The following is a 19,320-nucleotide window of genomic DNA, read 5'->3' as shown; positions in this document are numbered from 1 at the left end:
AAATAATTATATCGCAAATATTGCATAACGTTGTAAAAAATTCTGTAAAAATTCTACTTTGTTATATTGAATGTTCTATAATGTTATATAATGTTCATCGCTACATATTAAAAAAAAAAAAAAAAGTCTACAACTATAGTCCATTGTTAAAAAAAATATGTTTTAACAAAATTCCAATAGCAATACAAATATTTGTATACCATTGGCATCATCTATCCTTGTTCCTATTCTAAAAATGTGATATGTGTCTGCATAATTGTTACGTATTAATCGATAACAATCTGTCGATGTCAACTCGATTACATGCGGGCGAATAAAAAAAAAAAACGAGTGCAATTTAATACGGCATAACGAATCCAAAAACCGATGGAGAGAAGAGACGATCCTTCTCACATGCTTCGATGGTGCTTCTCGGATTTATTATGGCAACCTCTGAAGGTTTCTAGTAGCAAGATAAAGTAATATTTCTATCCAACAGTCTACACGTGTTGAAAAGAAACACACACACACATATATATATTCAATTATCAATAGATCTCATGTAACACTACCGCTAATGTCTCTGTAAGTTCTTTAAAAAAAATTTATTATTTGTATATATTTAATTTATTCTCAGAAAATTGAACGTACTCGATAAAATAATCTCTTTCTAAAGTTCTAAAATATTTCATACAAATATATTATATACACAAATATTTATAATATTTAAATATTTAATATAAAATATAAAATTTAAAATATAAAAAATTTAAATATAAAAAAATATATTATAATATAAAAATAATATATATACACAAGTATATCTCTACAGAAAAAATTCATATTTTTTTCGGCGAATATATCTTACATGCAAATTTCTCCTCCCTTAATTATCGCCAGTGTATTTACGGCTCCTTCTATAATTTAAAGATCAAAGATGCAGAAGATCCAATCGCGACCTAAACCGATTAGATCCTAAAATCAGGGCTGACTTAATAGTCCTATCTCGACACGCGTAATTCCCCTCTCTTCATCCGACCACAATTCTCGATGACGAGCGATTAGATTTGTCTCGTATTGACTAGAATCCTACATCCACGAGGAGCGGCCGATAGGGAGAACGCGAGCACGGATGGCTGCTATCCGGTAAATTGGGTTTTCGAACGGGACTCGGGAGGGTTGCCGCGAAAAAAGCGTCCGCCAGCCTGCTGACTGAGATTGGATGCCGACGAAATCGTCCCACGGGAGAACCGTTGCTGCCTTCGCCTAGACTCGTTGCATACTTCCGTCTAATGCCACTACCCGATTGCCAGCTTTGCTCCCCATGGAACATCGGCGAGAGGGAGAACGATATATCACGGAACAATGTCTCCGTCTCTATGCTTAAAAACTCGCTTCACTGGTAATTACATTATTCACATGTTACTTAACAATTTCATACATGTCAGCTGTCGATACTAAATATATAGCCGTTAAATTTGAATGATACTTTAGAAGCGCAAACATATCGAGCATATTTTTAATAAATATTTTTAAATTGTATTACATAAATTTCATAGATTAAAAAAAGGCGTAAAAAGTTTGTAAATATCTTTTGCATAATTTACTTATTGTAAAAAAACTACTTGTTTCATTTAATAAATAAATATTAACTACGTATAATTTATTATTGTCTTTTATTATATTAATTCGTACACATAAACATCAGAATTTTTCAAAAAATAGTCTGTATTTTCTGCTAAAAATGGACATTCTTTATTTGAAAATAGCATTCAGTTTTCAATACGCGGTAAGAACGTATAGATATAGTTAATGTGCAATGTCATTATTTAATTTCTAGATGTTTATGGATCTTTACGCAATGAAAAAATTCATTTCAAATTCTTCAAAGAATAAATCAATTTCAAAATCATTAAAAATGGATCTGCATTAATTATATATTTTTGCATATGCTTTCTCAGAACAGCCGACATGTGTATCAAAAGCGTGAAACTTTTTGTTACGTGACGCTAAATGATTATGTGCGTCTTCGGTACACCTTCCCCACGCTTGATGCATTCTACAAATCTATTAGAAGTTATGTTGTGTATCGTAATATCAAAAACTACGTAAAATAAAAAAACTAACTTAAACAAAATTAATATAAATAAAAAATTTCCATACGTATGGCACATTATTTCATTCTCAATATTTGTAAAAACATAGATTACAATTCGTAATAAAAAACATAAATATAACCCATCATGTCAAGTGAATGGTAATTCACATGCAAATTTTTATATTCCTATAAAGTAATTACATAAATATTTATTATTATTTATTTTGTCAAGTATCAGGAATATAATTGTCAACTACATTTCCTACGCTTCGTATAATAAATAATGCGTAAAGCATTTTCACGATCGTATGAACGATAGCAATTATCGCGAAAAAAACACAGGAAAAATCGTATGCGAAGTAATTCATCGCCCCAATTATTTCGTATACGATCAATAATTATTTTAGAGCTACCTCGTATCACGTTCATATAATCTGAATATACAATTATAAGCACACTTTAATTGAACGTTCCTAAGCAAGCAGACGCTTTATGAAAATTTCCATTTAAAGATCCATTGTGGATCGAAATTTAATTAAGCTCGATAAAAAGAGCAACGAGTAAAGCCGCGTGAAAAGAGATTAATCACGTTGAAATTCGAAACAATACTTAAAAAAAAAAAAAAAAAAAAAAAAAGTAAAACTGATAATTTGATGGAATAAATGAAGGAAGTTTTAATAAGAAATCGCTCAACTTTTTTATATATTATACCACTTGTGTGTAAAAAGTACTGTAATAGCATATTAATAATTTGCGAATAACATTTTGACAAAATTCTACCAGCAATGCTTATATGAAGGCAATCTAGAAAAAATGTAATCCAAAATCTTCCAAATCCGCGCAATCCGATCGTATAAAATAAAGCTATAAAGTGTATGACACTTTTTCGAATTAAATTCATTTCGTATACAATATTGAAAAATTATTATATATTATAAATAAAATGAAAAATTATATTGTGAAGAAAAATGTAACGAAACGAGAGATAAAATGGAGTTTTATATATATATAAACTGTGTAATTTTATTATTAGATGCAGCACACATACACACACACACACACACACACACACACACACACACACACACACACACACACACACACACACACACACACACACATGCATATCTCATTTATATATCATTTTATAAAACTTGTGTAAAACGCCAATTTATATGAAATGTTAAGCTAGAAATATCACATTTATAGTAATGGAAATTACATTTTTTACTCTCATCACGTTATTTTTTGCCCTCCAATTTATATCATACATAGACAAATTGAAGTATCATAGACATACATTTCAGTTAATGAGACGCGTTGTAAAAAAAATACGACGCGCTCCGTACTCCCTATTCTCAGGGTAGGTTCATACTATAATAAGTATGCCGTTACTAGAAAAAATGGAAAATTGTAATGCAACTATAAATATTCTTAATTATTATTACAAAAATATTATTAATCATTTTAAAAAATTACAACGAAAATTGCTGTGTAAATTCTCCATAGCAGACATTCGAGATGCTTCAAAAATGAATTTCGGTTAATGAGACGAGTTCGAAGTTGTGCTATTGAACGAATTCTATAATGATGAGAACGCGCGACCATACGTAGCACATTTTCAACGACAAATCGCACTTTCGTCGCTCCACAAACGCCGGACTTTCTGCCGCGCGCGCAGATATCAGTTAGAAATTCGAAATTGTACCACGCGCCTGCCTGTATACTGAGCTTGCCACTTTCGCGAGATTGCTTTCCCCGTCCTCTCTCATCTCTCATCTCGTACGCGCGCGAGGAAACTCCAGTGCTGGTAGAGAACGAACGAACATTTCGGGAGAAACAGAGCGATGAGAGAGGTCGTTCGACGGAAAGGGAAAAGCGATAGAGAAACCAAAATAGAAACGAATACAATGAGATCTTCCGACATAAACAACATACACTTCATTGTGTATATTTATTTTTATCAATATATTATTATATTAGTATATTATCTCGACTCTCTTGAAAAAAGACGTTCGACTCTTTGTATTGTCTATATCGTACATGAGATAATATAAATAGAAGAATAAAAGAGATCTATCTTCCTTAAAGTTAAAATAAATATTTATAAATAATACAGATTTATATAGAATGCAAGTGCTGAAAAGTTAATTAAATTTCGTTTATATCGCTCGTTTTTATCAGGAAATATTTTTATCGAAATATACTTGTATCATAAATAAACTTTCTTTTGATTATGTTAAAATAAGTAGTCAATTAAATCGCGAATATTGTATATTTCAATTAATTCACATAACTGAAATTTTGCTATGTTTTGCCTGAGAAACCAAATACAAAACAAAAACGAGAAAATTTCTATGAGTTATAGAAATCATGAGAAAGAATGAAATACTTTAGGCCTTAGGCTTTACTCTTATTTCCCGCTTCTTTGCTCATCAAATATTCATAGCTATTTTCAAATATTAATGAACTCACTTGTTTACTATCACCTCTACCGCCATTTATTCGTATTGCAAAACATGAATCCTGCAGGAGATCGGTATCCCTTTTAGGGATGAAAACGCGTCTCTCTTATCGAAACTAACGGTCCGAATAACTTTCAAGGTGTTTCTCCTTGATGGATGACAAGACCTTTTTCGCCTTTCCATCGATATCTTAATGCCCTCGAGGAAAAAGGACGGATATATGTCCTAGTCGAATCGGAAAACGAGGTGACGAAAGAAAGACGATTTCTTGCTTCGAAAAAAGGAACATTGCACGAGATCAAATAAGAGCAGAGAGCGAAGAAAAGAACTGAGACTTTCCCGTAGTTACGTCATAGATGCGCGGTTTAATTACAATGCCCACGAGCCATACACGAGCATGAAAATGCTTTCTACAATAGAAGCTGTTACACATGAATAAAATAAAACGAGTGACGTAGGTGATTATATCTGAACTATTGATTATTTCGCAAAACTATGCGAGGGAAATGAACGTATAAAGTTAGTATCCGGATTTCGAAATCCGATAATTTTGGTAAAAGCTATAATTTATTCAATTATTTGAAAAGAATCTTGGGACTCTAATCGCAATTATTTTAATGCAAGTTTTAACTTTAAAAAATATATAAAATAAGAGTAATTATTTATATTTCCATTTCTGCAGCGTTGTGCTCTTATTATTTATATTATAATATGTGATTGATATGAAAACTTGTACGCGCATCATTTTTATTCTAATATAAAAATATTTGTTAATTCGATCATAATTAATAATAAAAGAAAAAAAAACGTAAGACTTTATATTATGTACTTATAACTCGAAAGCTGTCGCAAAAAATTTTTTTCGTTTCCAATCTAATTCCTCTAGCACAAAAACTGTCGATATCACGACACTAAAATCAAGTTTCTAGTTCTGATATCTATAATCGCAAGAAAAAAAATGCGACTTTGAATATTTGCTCTATACCGTAATCATGAAACTTCTTTTCAACAACATCTATTCGCAATGGAAAGGCAAAGTTTTACGATTTTATATCTATAAAATGTATTATGTATACTCTCTCGAAAGAATCATGCAAAAATTGCTATTTCAACGCAACAAGAGCTATAACTTAAGCAATTAGCGCATCTCAACTTCTGATCGTTTTCATTAGGCGAGTTAGAGAAGTCGAGAGTTTCAGAAGTTTCTTCGCCGACGATAAAAGATGTTACAACGAATAACTATTTTTTTTTCCTAGCGCACACGCGTACGCACGCATTTAAGAGGCGCATAAGACACGCTCGTGTTGACGTTAATTATAACATACTTTTCTATAGAGCTCAAAGAGTTGCGCAAGGGTGCTATTTTTAAGTGACCACCAACATTTCATGCTTCGGAACAGCGGGTGGAGAGAGAGAGAGAGAGAGAGAGAGAGAGAGAGAGAGAGAGAGAGAGAGAGAGAGAGAGAGAGAGAGAGAGAATGTCAAAGGGCTTGGTACGGTTTTGAAAAACGGACGTACTAAAAAGCAAATGGTCGTAATTTTCTAGACGTCATAAATACCCCGTCTCGAATGTCCTTAAAAATAAATAAATAAAAAAGTCATACTGGTATTTCGTTTGACAAAGCAAAAGAAAAAGCCATTATTATACCGACATTAATTTACAAAATAACGCAGTATATCGCGTAACGAACATCATTAATTAGACAACGAGGATGCAGTTGATACTTGATGGTGCAGGTTTTCGTTATCGATAAGCAGATTCCGGGCATCGCAATTACGCGTCACGTTTTAATCATTACGGAACGCTTCTCGCGACTGCGGTTGAACGTTGCGGTCGAAAATTTGTCGATACAAAGTGATACTGTCCAATGAATTCCCTCCGCAAGAGGAAAACTCTTGACGACACCTTGACGAATATTCGAAACAAGGTGATAATATCGTATCTTTTACATGAGAGAGAAATATTTGTCAGAGATATAAAAATGCATCAATTCCCGAAAGCAATTCTTAAAAATGATTATAATTTATAGAATTGTAGATTGACAAAGATTAAAATAATTAATTATTTATATTCAATGTAAAACTAAAATATTAATTTTAATAAATAATAATATTTATTTTTTCCATTAATAAAGAAATCAGAAACTAAATGTTAAAAATCTATTATAAATATTATTGTGTCTTTTTATGAAGGAACGAACTAACAAAAACATTTATTAAAAATTTATATAAGATTATTAGAGAGATTGTACATTTAGCATTAGAAATGATATTAAATAAAGTTTATGTTTTTTTTTTATATTTATTTATTTAAGAAGTACTTAAGAGAGAAATGATTTTTTTATCACAGAGAGCGTTTCTTTATCACAAACGGTACTTGTCTTTTTCTTTTAAGAAAGTATGAACCAACGTGTTTGCGATAATAACAATATCAATAATATTTGTTAGCTGCATGAAAAAAGTTATCAAAGGAATCATAGACAAGCTATGAATAGATCGAATGGCCGTTCGTTTTTTCATTTAGGAATAATGGAATGAAAGGCAGGCGCGCAATGACGATAGGTAAACGCGCGCGAATTGCAGATAGATATAAAAAGCTTTGTGTATGACAGTACACTAGGCGAATTGGGAGATTAGATTAGTACGCGATTGAAGCTGCTATCGAAGAGAACGCGAGATGAAATAGAAGCGTTAGTTGGGCGAATTTATTGATTCGATTTCAGTTGCCGAGCCCCCGCCCCCGGTCTGCTGCATCCACTGAAACGCCGTTTTAACTGCTGACGGATGGATACGTCAGTGTTGTCGAGTTTTCGAGTTTAACCTGTTCGCAATTTAGCATAATCGATGAGCGATCACGTACTATCATCACCAACCATTATCGCGCAAAGAATTTTCGTTTATCAATCATCGTAAAATCGTAGACGCAAAAATAAACAAGTATAGGAAATAAAAAAATCTTTTGAAAAAAATTTATATTAGTATAAAGTGCTAAAAAATTAGGCAGATTTTTCGTCTACCTTTATAACAAATCGAATATTACAAAACAACCTTTGTCACAAGTTTTTGCCGAGAAGAACTCGACTTCAAAACCAAAGATTTCTATAGCTAAAGAAAAACAGCGATAATTCCGGGATACTTTATTGAAGTGTAACCTCGATAATGTTAAAAATACTACGGACAATATATTATTGAACATGATACAATCTTGCACGATATAGAAGGCAATAAATTTGCAATAAAAATGCATTCTTTATAAATGCAATAGCGAAAAGTGTCACAAAAAGAGCGGGGAAGTCAATTAGCATGGACGAACGTTTCCAGTCTGATAGAATTTAATTTAATATCCGGCCTATCCATTCTCTTAACTCAGATGGTACTTCTTTTAGCTTCGATTCATGATTCTTGCCTAATTCAATTGTAATCACGAAAGAATTATCGAATTTAACGCATAGATTACTATTTTCGATTCTGATTTCGCAAAAGGTTTATTCAGTTTTTCGTTTCTTCATTTAAAATATATATATCTCTTTTATCATTTCTTGTCTTCGTTAACAAAAGAATTCATTTTATTCTGAAAAATACAAGTTTAGTTTTTATTTTGTCTTTAGAAAAAAGTTTCATTCCACAGATCAATTTTAGATTGGAAGACAAACGCATCAATTTTCATTTCGATGTTGTTAAAACAAAATAAAAAAGAACAATTTACAAAACAAATTTAGTTCAGCTTTCACATCCCATCTGAAAAGATTTATTCCGATTTTCATTAGACTAATTTTGTTTAATGCATTTTTGCATTATCAATGCATTGTTTCACAAAGAGTTTAGTTTTTATATCCCTTCGCTTAAAAAAAAAAAAAAAAAAATCCATCAGAACTTTTGTTCAGCTTTCAATAAAGAATCTATTCCAGTTTTTGTAAGACTTTCGGAAGGGGAAATTGCATATTGTGTGTATATATATATATCTGTGTGTGTGTGTGTGTGTGTGTGTGTGTGTGTGTGTGTGTGTGTGTCTATATCTCTTATTTTCATCGGCCAAAAAATTTAAAACTCGACTATATTATTGTTGTTAAAAAAGGCAACTATATTTGTTATTCCACTTGCAGAAAAAGATATCTATTCTAACTTTTACTTCGTCCTTATTTAAAACAATTTACTCTAGCGCACTTCTATTTACGTGATATGCAGCATCTCTTTTTCTCTCTCTCATTTCAGTTTTCTTTCTTCTATTTTATTTCTTCGTTTTATTACCCATCATTTTTCTTTTGGTTGTTTCCCAAGCGAATCATCTAGCTGTCCTTTTTTCGACAAATCATGAAAAATACACGTGGACGGTAACGCAATTTCGCGGACGATCGCGAGATCGAGTTTACGATCTTGCGCCGTACTTTATGTACGCGCGGGTCAGAATACCGAACGACCGACAATGCATACATCCCTGCCGTTCTCTAGAATATACGATTCGTTAAAAAGATAAAAGATCATGTCTTGTTTCCGTTCGGTGCATCAAATTTTTATTTTTCCGTGCGTTCGCGCTCGGGGAAGAGCCGCGGCCGCGCGTTTCGCGGCTCTCACCGCGAATTTACCGCTCAATTTTTCACATTTTACGTTCAGATTTCAATGCAAAAATATTTATACATTGTGTTAGCCCGTTCTTCGTCGTCCGTTAACCGCGCTGAAAGCACGCGATAAACGTTTCGCACTATAAATAACACGATATATCTCACGCGCGCGACTTTATTTACTAATGTACATATATTCGATCATTATATATTTATATATGTAATATCGAAAAAAAAAAATATCTCTTCAAAGATGATAGATGATTTACTCTAGCAGACTTCTTCATATTCTTACGATGACTTTGTCGCAAAAGATTCTATGAGACGCACGAATAAATGAGAAATTGCAAGAATCAGTGGAATATATGGTAACGGAATTGGGAGGCGATTTCCCGAAAACGTGACAGCTAGAGAATGATTTCCGGAACGAGGAACGCGAAACCGTTCTAGTGCTCGACCGCACGGAGGCTGCGCTATTGATTTTCTGTAAGCGCGTGCGGTGTTTTCCACACTCGCCGGTTTCCCAAACTCGCTTTCAAAGGCGGCGCACACAAGTGAAAAATCCATCCGCCCAACTCCTTTGACATGTTGTGAAAAATATTTGCCGTGGCTATGTATTGCCGCGAGCAAACTTCGAGACGAGTTATAATAATAATATGTAGAGAAATAAAAAGATCAAAAGATTTAAAATTTAAAATTATTCGACTTATACTTGCACGCTTTTATATATATATATATATATATATATATATATATATATATATATATATATATATATATATATATGGTATATTATCTTTATCCTTACAATCCTATTGATTCGTGTGTTGTGTGAGCGCCGTTCCAATATACAATATATTATGGGAAATAAAATGCATCAGGCGCAAAAGAATGAACGTTACGAGATACAACGTTGAATAATTCGTATAAATTTACATATATGCAATTTTCCGCAATAACTTTCATCGAAGTATCCAAGTGAAAGAATTTACACGCGCAGCATGTAAATTTTCGTCTCGCGCAACGAAACGTATCAGCAGACAAGTTTCAACGTGCGAAATCTACGTGGTCGGTTTTGTAAAGGCTGAAATAAATGTCGCCAGACAAAGGAGCTCGTTAAGTTACATTAGATGGTTTGCATTAAATGCGCGCTAGAGAATTCACGGCATTCACATTCCAAATGAATCGCTAAAATCGCATACGCGCCGCAATGCCGAATATACGAAGCGTCAACGCGGAACGCTAAACTTTGTTATGCGAAAATTCCCAGCTGGGAGCGGAGAAGCCACGGTAATACGCGTATAAATTGCGATAATCACAAGGTTTCTTCCACATAACAGTGTACGGTACGACGCAACGCGTCGCATTGTATTCGATATCAAACGACGTACAATTTGCGCGATAAACATGAATCAATGCAAATTGCGTATTTAAATTCTTGTTTGTTTATACAACGTGTGCATACTCGGTAATGAAGAGGCACTCGCAACAAAAGTAACACAAGCGGAACGTTCATAATATTATCGTCCCAGATAAATTCTTTATTAACGCGATATCGATTAAGGAATAAAATATCAAATCGCTTTCGAATAATATTAAAAGAATATTAGAAAATAAACAAATTATTATTTTGCTCCTCGTAATTAGGTCGTTAATAATTGTAGATCGATCGTTAAATCACAAAAAAGTACGTGACAAGTTAATATAAAAAAAGGGGGATTTCCCCCCCCCCCGGAAAATCCCGTCTCCGACATGTATAATTATTAAGAAATTAAAATATTATTATTCTTAAGTCACGAATTTTAAAGCAACTGTCGAACAGTCAATATATGAAATTCAATATAGAAAATAGGTGAAAGGAACGTACGGTAAAAGAGATCTTGGAACCGTTTCACGAATTTATGCAGAGCGGCTACATACCGTGCTGCACGAATCGACCATTCGGAGCCGGGCACGGGAAAAAGGCGAACTGTAGAAGCGAGAGGAGAACCAGGATTTAATTAAATGCAGCCGCCTGCTCGTGGTACACGAGAGCCCGGCCCTCCTCGTATTCTAAAATCGAATAACCCATCGATCTCGTTCATCCCACCGTTGGCCGCCATCATTTCGAGTGTTTTACAGCAATTCATCGAGTTGCATCGCCAAATGCAATGCAATCGATGCGGACGCATCGCTCCAGAAATGAATTTTCATGTTATATATAAATAAATTCATGTGTATAAGAGATGCTCGGATCAACAAAATGCGTTCGTAACGTGCATTCGGTATCAAATTGCGATGTAATTAAAATATAGATTGCCACATATATCAGCAATACATTTCAGACAAAAAAGGAAAATTAAATATAAATTTATACAACCATATATGTATAAATATTAATACAAGATAGCGAAATCTTGATCTTAAATAAACGTAAAATATAGGATTATTCAAAATATTTGAATTCAATTTCTTAATATTAAATAATCATGAGAAAAAAAATTAATTATATCACTGAAAGTTAAAGTATCTTAATAATTCATATATATATATATATATATATATATATATATATATATATTCTTTATTAGAAAAATATAAAAGTGATTCAATATTATATTTATTCAAGATATATACTTTATATACCATCAAGGATTATAATGCATCCTGTTTTCACATATAATGCAACATAAATATAAGTTTATATTGCATGATAATAAATACAATATTTGATAATTTAATAATAATAAAACTAAAAGTCGTTGTGCACACGTGCGATGCATCGCAGGCGCGTTCGCGCCGAACAAATAAACCATCGGTATATCGCGCGTCGCAATGATCACCCGGTGGTCATCCGTGGAAATTGCACAGCTTCCTGACTATTACAGGAACTTCAAGGAACCACGACAGGATAACGAGATGAACGGAACGATGGACAGAGACAAGGGTAAGAGAATCTGTCGAAAAGGTATCAGAGGAGACGCGGAAGGATGAACCCCAATTAGGAGGACAAAAGCGACACGTATCCTTTGTCCGCGAATCGTATTATCGAACCTGGGAGCGACTGCCAGCCCTTTTCCCAAATCAGAACAAGACTCAAAGCACCTAGTCCCTTAGAGTTTGACCAGTATAGACGTCCCAAATCGGTTAATTGGAGAAGTCATCAGTCCTATCTAAGATGGATACTAAGAGTATCTTCATATTAGATTAGGATAAGAAGAGGAAAGAAGATACGATAAATCCCTTTACATGTCTCTCCTCATTTATTTGAGATTAAAATACAGCGAGAGAAAACAACGATTAATTTCATTATTCTCCTTAATAGGAAGGTTAATTGATTAATTAAGGTACAAGTGTAAGACTAATTTATCACAGGCAGTAATACAGGTAATTGAAATAAAATTTGCTACCAAAAATAACAAACGGCTCAATTTGAACATTTCTCCGAATACGATAGCTCGATGATTTATTTATTCATTTAAATGGGAACCATACGGAAATACGATACGGAGAAGTATACCAGTATTCTTTCCAAATCCGAACATATTTTTAGTCTTTATCTTCGCTAACGGTCCTGCGTTGCGAGTCGTTGCTCAGGCAACACGGAAAACACGAACACCGAACGTTAAGCCGCAACTTTATTGCACCTGGTTGTATACCTGTTGTGCACATGTCGGTTTTGTTGCTGCTTCGCAGAGGTCCATGCCCCTTTGTCGAAAAAGTCGAACTCGACGTTATTGCACGGCGGGACGATCAAATAACGTGAAAGAAGAGACAAAGAAATAAAAATTGTGTCATTGCAAAGGAAAAAAAAATTTGCCGTTCACAGCTTTTATATTCTATAAAGGCTAGATAAACAAGAAACTGATGTTTCGTAATCTGTTTTTGTTTATTTGTATGATTAAATTTAACATGTGTATATTTATCAATAAACGAGATGGAAACGATGGACACGACGGAGCGAATTATATAAGCGCAAACAAAAGAGAAAAATTAAATAAAACAAATAATATCGTTTCAGTGCGCGCTTCCATCTAAATTTTCATATTTGCCAATAAATAACATGGCAACGCGATATTGAACAATATCGAGTGTACGTGAGATAATGCAGCGACAGCTTTTGAGATTATTTCATTACGTTCTCTGATGTGTATGCATCTATACGTGACGTACTAGCATAATTTGTATTTTATGAATTCATAACATGATGTTTCATGTACATGTAACTGTATTATATTAAAAGTAAAAAACTTTTAACTGAATATATAAATAAGCTTTATAAATTTGTTCAACGTACAGCTCGATACAAACGTAAATATTATTTTCATTATAATCTCCAAATATTTATACGTAAACAGAGATTTTTATGCTAATATTGATTAAAATTCTATCACGTAGAATATTATTATAAGCAACGTGTAAAACAAATTTGAATTGTATATAGAGTATTCCTTAAAAACAGTCAAATTTCAAATTTGAATTTTGAAAAACGTCAAGGTAAGAAAAAGATGTTCCTTCGAAGATATATTCGCACAAATGCTTCATCTTACAATTAAAATCACTGATATCTAGACATGTAGATAGAGTACAAAATAAAAGTAAAGTAAAGTAAATAATTTTTATGTAATTTTACTTATTTAGTAATAAAATTTTTTTAGTAATTAAATTAAATTAGATAATAGTTAATTATTAATTGTAATTAATTGTGCTAATAATTGAATTTCAATTCTTAAACATGTATTATATATCTATTCAAATAGTTACCGCGCACATATTTATTTAATTGCAATAATCTTATGTAAGTCTATATTTGCATGGTAAATAAGATTAATATTTAAAAATTGAGACTTTAATATATTTTATTCCTCCTGCTTGTTTATTGATATTAATGTTTCCAAAACGCAACGTTAAATCAAATCTTAAGTTCATCAAATTAAACCGAAGGTAATTACAAAAGCAATAAAAAGATATATATTATTTACTTCAGAATAATAGCTAACATTATCGATATTAAACCATAATGGATAATTGGTAAAGAAGGTCAGAGCAAATTGAGAAATAAATTCAGGACAGTAGTTATAGCCCGTTTGGTACATTTTAATATTTTATTTCTATGCGAAGAGATATAAAAATCGAGCACTTAAGCTGATTTCTCCAACTTTCCATCTGCAGACGTTATGAATACAAAGAATGTAATCCTTAAGAGCGTAATATCTATCATTGTCATTTTCTATCTTGCTCATATTAATAAGATGTCGCAGCTAAACCACGACATTTTTTCGCTTACTGAGATTCATATATTAGTTATTTCTGATATACGATTCAATCTTTTTATCAACTTATATGAGATGACTCTTTTTGTATCAAGCGCGTGATTAGAATATACACAATATATGAAGTGAAAAAATACCGGTTCGAAACGAAAAACGCTAATTTGTTAATTTTATCATGTTTCTCATTGCCAGAAAATAAGCGAGATTTATGTTCAAAGACAAATATTCAGTCTCGAAAGAAGTTTTAATGTAATTGAAAAGGATTATCTTATAATTTTTCCGTAGTTACTTAACGATTACTTCTGCTATTAATAATGCTCGATAATTTTTAAAAGCAAGCGTAACGAATGTAAATAATTATACTTCCCTTTTCTATATTTAATAAAAAATTAATATTTTTTGTTACCATTTTTGCACGTTCACATAACGTTCACCAATTTTTAAACATAAAAAGATTAAACATGAATTAAAAAATGTTATACACTGCAAAATAATTATATAGTGCTTATCCTATGTAACTGATTGTAAGTGCAATATATTTTTATTCACTGTATCGTAAAAGTGGTAAAAGCCCGGCACGATATTTATATACGTCAATCGATTGTGAAACGACAAAATAAATCGAGCCGCGCATGTTTGCTGAAAAACAATAAATACTACGCGACATTTATCGCAATACGATTATCCTCCGGGCCACGTAGTTATGTCACGTAGTTATGAGCAGTTGACAGATCGATAAGCGCTATTCGCGTTCGATTATTTCCACGCATCGTCTGTCCAAGTATCGTAACTTGGTATTGATCGCAAGCCGCGTGCGTCAAAACAATTATTTTTAAAAAACAATCCGTCGCGATTGTTTTTCCGCGCGAAGATTTGCGCGGAAAATTCATTCGCGGGCAACGATATAAGCCTTGTTTCATTTTTCGTATTCTCTACATATCGTTACAAACACAAACGAATTTTAAACGAATTGTTATTATTACTATCAATTTTGTGATTGAACAGATATTTTTATATCGTATAGAAAAGAGTTATTTCTAAAAACTAATTTTTATAATTTATTGAAATATATAAAATAAATTGATTAATTAATTGCTTTTGTGTAAATTAAAAAAAAAATATATATATATATATAAAACAATGTTGTTTAAAAAAAGATAGAAAGAAATATTTTTGAAATCATTGACAAGAGAGAATGCGCGTTTAATTATTTATTTTCCTGTACAATATCTATTAAAAATATCTGCATCGATATGTATATATTATAATATAATAACGTTATAAATGAAACCGAAAAAATAAATGCTGTTAGATTGCGCCGTTATATTTATTATTAATAGATATCCACGGATATATATAAATGTGATATTAACATTCATAAATAATATCTCTCCTGCCGTTTCTTTCTTTTCACCATCCTATAAGTTTAAATATACATCGAACTGTTCAACCCCAAGGAAGACGAAGCGAGCTTTATTAGGAAGTGAGCGCGCGAAACGTTACCAGCGGCATTCATCTAGCATCGAACTTTCTTTATTATACATACTTATATATAATGTGTTATACATACGTCAATTACTCGCGGTTTACTCGCGCGCGCGCGTACTCTAGCAGGAAAGCCACAAAATTACATGGGAGTCCTCAAACTTACTGGCACGTTAAACGAACGTTTTGCGATGCTCTCGAACGGCCGCTCGCCCTCACGCGCTGATGAATCTCTCCTGCGCGCCACCCCGGACACGAAACTTTTCAACTTAATTACACGCGCGCCGACATAACAAAGCGGTTGGATGGGTTCTCATCCTCCGCTTCCTGGCCCAATCGCCGGCTCGACGAGCGTTTCTCCGCGACCGCCTTTTTTCCCCGCGGACATTAACGAAAGCGCGAGCTATAACGAGGCGGTAATAAAGGCCGTTAGAACGACGAAGCCGTGAAGCGGCTTGAGAGAGCGAGCGGAAGGAAGGGAGGAACGGCCAATTTATTGCTTCATGGTATTTGTTAGAATTGTATCGAAAAACGAAGAGCTGGAGCGGATAATCAAGCAGGCAAAAACCAATTTTCATTGTTCGATCGCAATGATCGTGCCGGCTAAACAGCTCGAAATGACTTTTAGACGAGAATTCTTGAGAATTTAGATATGACATCTAAAGCGAGCTATCACACGCAATTTAACAGCGAATATTCACGGCTTCTTACTGAAAAGATTCAACACGGAATTTTTGTTTTTTATTCAGATGTGTACATAACTCTTATCTTATTGAAAAAATACAATTTTAATATCAGAAATTTTTATAATAATCTAATTACTATTATATATCTTCATGAAATACGAATAGATATCAAAAATAAATAAGTATCTTTCCATTCTCTAATAAAAATAAATAAAACGAAAAATATAGAAGTAACAATATGTTTCACTTTTCCAAGCATAAAATACAATATCATTTACGATCGTTTATTATTTATGATCAAATCGATTCCCCATGCTTACGGTACGAAATTTAACTATAATAAGCAAAGGGTTAACGAAAATATAAAACGGAAAAGGGTCGATGCCAAAAACTGCCATGGATATCATTATATTATTTGTGGTCGATACGTCAGGAGTATTCTTTAGGCCAGTGAAGAGGCCTGGGATCGGGAAGGGTTGCTCGTTTCGCCCGTACGGAAACGAGCAACCCTTCCCCCGTACGGAAAATTTACAATACCCCAGTGACTCTATCCGGCGGTAGAACAACACCTTTGCTTCGTGTACGCGATCATCCCGCCACTGCGGGTTGCTTCTACGATATTCGATGCATGGATACCGAGAATTAGTTCGCCCCAATCAACCTCCGGCGCTCGATAAACTGCAGTTTATGAGATTTGCGTAGACGTGGAAAGTGTCCGATTAACGGGATGAGTTCGGTAATTTGATCACCGGAAATTGACACGTGCAAGAATAATTTAATAATGTGATCAATAGATATACATAACAATTCTTAATGTGAAATCGAACGAATAATCAATTATTCGATAATAATATGACAATTATAGATAGAATTAAGCAGCTATTGTTCATTTATTCAACAAAGGTAAACATGTTAAATTTGCTTTAATAATTAGTCAATATTAATATGTGCATTAATATATCCTGCTTAATAATAGATGACATTAACATATACCATATATTATTATGATCCCTTTCTAAAAAAACGCATGAAACCTCGAACTCGAATATATCGAAGCGTTGAAGCCTCTTTTCCGCGATGCTGATTGGCTGTCTCGCTTGTGCGCTGTGACTTGCTTTATTCATGTATTTACAAATGCCAAATTATGCCAATTTTGACAGCTTGACAATTTGTGAAAGAAAAAGTTAAAATTAGGAAAAAAAAGTTAAAAAAATTGGAAAATATCCATAAATAAAAAGGCGCGCCTGTGTTGTTCTAGTTTCCTATCTAAAAAAGGCATATTACTCGAAAGTCTCGAAGTGTATTGTTGCCTCTTTTCCGCGATGCTGATTGGTGGATTCTGTTATCGCGCTTATTTCGTGAGCGGCTGTCATTGCATATTTTGACAGTTATTTTGTATATATATCGTTAAAAATGTTTAATGAGAAAGAATAAATGTTGTTGTTCTAGTAAAATATAATATATATATACATATTAAACATATATATAAAGTAATATTAAAGAATGCGTATCTAATCCATATGTAATTAACTAAAATCAATTAATAACAAATTAAAGCACGCGACAAAACCACTTTACGAAAATTCTATGCTATTCTATAATATTTAAATTATTAGTAATTATATATACATTTTGTCGCAAGGTTTCATATTTGTCATCAACGCGATCAATTAATATCAATCCTAAAAGAAGAATCAAAGAAGCTCTCTGCAAAGGAACGAATGTGGCAAAATTTACGAGTGATCGAACATATCCTGTAAAATCTTTGGGGATAAGACACAGTAATCTTTATCTTCTAACGATTCAGTCCCTTCGCGTGGAATACCGTGGAGACTTAGGTACATAAAGTGTCGGTAACCTTCTTCTCGAGGATCCGTTTTCTTGTGGGACGAGTTCCGTAGATGGGAGGGTTCTCCGTTACATCCGGGGATTTAAGTCGAGAACAAAGGATCCTCATCGCAGAAGACAGAGCGCCGACGCGGATTTCGATTATGAGATAGACGAAATTTACATCGGCCAGATAGCCTACGAAGGCGCACGAAACTTTTAAGTATTATCCACGGACCATTAAACCTTTCGGCGATGGCCGTTATAAACGAATAAAACGTGAGAAATCTTTGTAAGGAAAGAGTATCCAGATCAACAAAACGAGAAACCGAGGTGAGTTCGAGCGATCTTAGAATTGCTAATGCGAATTGTCGAAGCTGACAGTATCGTTCCATCTAATAAGAGTCGGAGGGACGATGTAACAAGCTTTAGAAACGAGATATTTCTGAAAGCGAAAATTTGGTGTCGGAAGAGCTTTGTGACTTTGATATTAATTAAATCAATTTTACAATAGCGTCTATTTTTACCAATCAAAATGTATTACATCAAAGTGTAATAATTATCAATGTACATTTTTAGCGCGTCTATTTAACGCTCAAAGGATGTACAATAATCAAATTTAATTTTTAGAAATATATAATTTTCATGTAAAAACTAAATACGCTACTTTTGTTAAATTAATTTTGAGAAAATTTCTGAGAAAAATATATCTGCTGTACTTATATTATATTAAAATAAAGTCATCGTAAAAATATTAAAATTATATTCACAAAAATTCACGTATGATCTTTGCTTATAAAACTGCACCAGAAGATAAAATAATACGTATGTGTAATCATATATATGTATATTTGTGCAGAAAATTAAATTTATATTACGATTGCAATATAAATTTAAATTTATATATTTGACAAATAAATATTGTAATTAAATTCTTGATTTTTTTAAATCAAAAGAAATCCACGTAGC

At 32.9% G+C, this 19,320-nt stretch overlaps 1 protein-coding gene across 3 annotated transcripts in view; it reads right to left on the bottom strand.

The window, feature by feature from the left end:
- The window catches only part of Kuz (zinc-dependent metalloprotease kuz), a 111,683-nt gene that overhangs the window by 81,797 nt on the left and 10,566 nt on the right, over positions 1-19,320 (bottom strand). The gene's annotated exons all lie outside the window — the stretch shown is intronic.

The sequence above is a fragment of the Polyergus mexicanus genome, unplaced genomic scaffold (assembly GCF_030449975.1).
Source record: "Polyergus mexicanus isolate NDT 795.1 unplaced genomic scaffold, iyPolMexi1.0 SCAF_3, whole genome shotgun sequence".
NCBI classification, from domain to species: Eukaryota; Metazoa; Arthropoda; class Insecta; order Hymenoptera; family Formicidae; genus Polyergus; species Polyergus mexicanus.
The sequence above is the reverse complement of the archived record's forward strand: the minus strand, read 5'-3'. Positions and strand labels throughout refer to the sequence as shown.